Consider the following 3,018-nt stretch of genomic DNA (forward strand, 5'->3'; position numbering starts at 1 on the left):
ACCCTTCCCTTCCTTTTCCTTCCCTTTTCCTTTTCCCCTTCCCCTCTCTTCTCCTCCCCTCCCCTCCCTTCTCTTCCTCTCCCTCCCCTCCCCTCCCCTCCCCTCCCCTCCCCTTCCCTTCCCTTCCCTCCCCTTCCCTCCCCTCCCCTTCCTTTCCCTTCCCTCTCCTCCCCTCCCCTTCCTTTCCCTTCCCTTCCCTCCCCTTCCCTTCCCTTCCCTCCCCTTCCCTTCCCTTCCCTTCCCTTCCCTTCCCTTCCCTTCCCTTCCCTTCCCTTCCCTTCCCTTCCCTTCCCTTCCCTTCCCTTCCCTTCCCTCCCCTTCCCTCCCCTCCCCTCCCCTCCCCTTTCCTCCCCTTAATCTTCCCTTCCCTCCCCTTCCCTCCCCTTCCCTTCCCTCCCCTTCCCTTCCCTCCCCTTCCCTTCCCTTCCCTTCCCTTCCCTTCCCTTCCCTTCCCTTCCCTTCCCTTCCCTTCCCTTCCCTTCCCTTCCCTTCCCTTCCCTTCCCTTCCCTTTCCTTCCCTTCCCTCCCCTTCCCTCCCCTCCCCTCCCCTCCCCTTTCCTCCCCTTAATCTTCCCTTCCCTCCCCTTCCCTCCCCTTCCCTTCCCTCCCCTTCCCTTCCCTTCCCTTCCCTTCCCTTCCCTTCCCTTCCCTTCCCTTCCCTTCCCTTCCCTTCCCTTCCCTTCCCTTCCCTTCCTTTCCCTTCCTTCCCCTTCCTCTTCCCTTCCCTCCCCTTCCCTCCCCTTCCCTCCCCTTCCCTCCCCTTCCCTCCCCTTCCCTCCCCTTCCCTCCCCTTCCCTCCCCTTCCCTTCCCTTCCCTTCCCTTCCCTTCCCTTCCCTTCCCTTCCCTTCCCTTCCCTTCCCTTCCCTTCCCTTCCCTTCCCTTCCCTTCCCTCCCCTCCCCTCCCCTCTCCTCCCCTCCCCTTCCCTTCCCTCCCCTTCCCTCCCCTTCCCTTCCCTTCCCTTCCCTTCCCTTCCCTTCCCTTCCCTCCCCTCCCCTCCCCTCTCCTCCCCTCCCCTTCCCTTCCCTTCCCTTCCCTCCCCTCCCCTCCCCTCCCCTTCCCTTCCCTTCCCTTCATCTCCTTTTGTACTATGTATTTGTTCCAAAGCAGAAGAGTGTTAAGGGCTAGATGATTGGGGTTAAGTGACTTACTCAGGATCACACAACTAGGAAGAAACTGAGACCACATTTGAACCCAGGACCTCCTATCTCTACACCTGGCTGTCAATCCACTGAGTCACCTAGCTACCTCCAATCACTCTCTTTTCAAAAAGAAAAACACAAATATTGTGGAAAATTATGCATAGATAAGCAAAATAAATTCTCATATCAAGAGCTGGCCATAGATAGACGTTCAGTTGTTTCAGTTGCGCCTGACTCTTTGTGACCGTATTTGGGATTTTTTTTGGCAAAGATGCTAGATCAGTTTGCCATTTCCTCCTCCAACTCATTTTACAGATGAGGAAACTGAGGCAAATAGGGTTAAATGTCTTGCCCAGGGTGACCCAGCTAGTAAATGTCTGAGGCCACATTTGAACTCAAGAAGAGAAATCTTCCCAATTTCATTATTGTCTGACTTTTCATGAGGACAACCTCCATCTCTCATCACCCCATGGACACCAATGTTGTCTATGGGTTTTTTTTTTTCAAAGACGCTAAAGTGATTTGCTATTTCCTTTTCCAATGGATTAAGGGAAACAGAGGATAAGTGACTTGCCCAGGGTCACATAGCGAATCAGTGTCTGAGGCCAAAGATGAACTCAGGTCTTCCTGACTGCAGACCCAATGCTTTAACCAGTGAGCCATCCAGCTGCCTCTGAAGGGATCTGAGATCATCTAGAAGAAGCTCCTCGGAGTTTGGGAAGAGAACTGTGGCTTTCCAAAGTCTTGAAGGAAGCCAAGGATTCTGACACTGAGGTGCGGAGACAGCACCTTCCGGGAAGGGGGCAGCCCCTTTAAAGAGACCGGAATGACGTCTGCGAGCGGATCATCAAGTAGGGTAAGTAGAGCTGGATGCCAGAGTGCTCCGAAGGGGGTAAAGTAGAAGCAAAAGATAATAATATTAAAACAAAAAACAACCGCATCAGTTATCTAATAGGAGCCCCAAAGCAACTGGCTGAGGGAGCTGTTTCAATTTATGCAGAGATGAGGAACTTAAAGCTCCAGGAGGATAAATATAATAGTAGCGAGCGTTTGTATAGGGCTTAGCAAAGCCCTTTACAAATCTTACCTCATTAGATCATTAGAAAAACCCCTAAGCTAGGTGCTATTATGCTTGTCCCCGGTTTAGGAAGGAGGAAGTAGGCTGTTAAATGACTTGCTCAGGGTGTCACAGATAGTTCAGTTTCTGAGGCTGGATTCGAACTGGAATCCTTTCTTTGTGATCTATGATAATAGCAAACGCTAATATGCCCTTACTATGCATCTGGGACTGGGCTGAGTGCTTTACAATTATTCTTTCATTGCATCTTTTTTCCCCCTCTCTTTTCTCTCTCTCATTTGATCTTTATGACAACCCTGGGAGGTAAGGTGCCGGCGTTATTCCCGTTTTAAAGATGAGGAAAGTGAGGCAAGCTGAGGTGAAATGACTTGCCCAGCTAATAAGTCATCCAGGTCTGGCGTTCCATTCTCAGCAGCTCTCCAGTGGACTTGGACTTTCTGTCATTTCTGACGGGTTTCCTAAGTCAGGAGTCAACCACCCTAGGAGGTAGGTGTGAAAAGCTGTCAAAGGAAGTGGCTTGGGGTGCGGGTCAGAATGAGCAGTCAGCGGGAAGAGGTGGGCGCACAGCTGGGAGGAAAGCAGCCCGACATTAGGGGGCGCTTTGGGGGCGGGGCTTGGAGGCAGAAGGGGTGGGGCCAGAGGGAGAGGGTCATGGGGGGAGCCGACTCACGCGGCCTCCACTGCCCGCCCACTCTCCCTCCACCCCCGGGCGGGGTTTGGAGGCGGAGCTTGGAGGGGGTGTCGAGTGTGGGCGGAGCTCGGTGGGCTTATGCAAATGAGGCTGTAACTGTGAGGCCAA

The sequence above is a fragment of the Monodelphis domestica genome, chromosome 3 (genome assembly GCF_027887165.1).
Source record: "Monodelphis domestica isolate mMonDom1 chromosome 3, mMonDom1.pri, whole genome shotgun sequence".
In the NCBI taxonomy this organism is placed as follows: Eukaryota; Metazoa; Chordata; class Mammalia; order Didelphimorphia; family Didelphidae; genus Monodelphis; species Monodelphis domestica.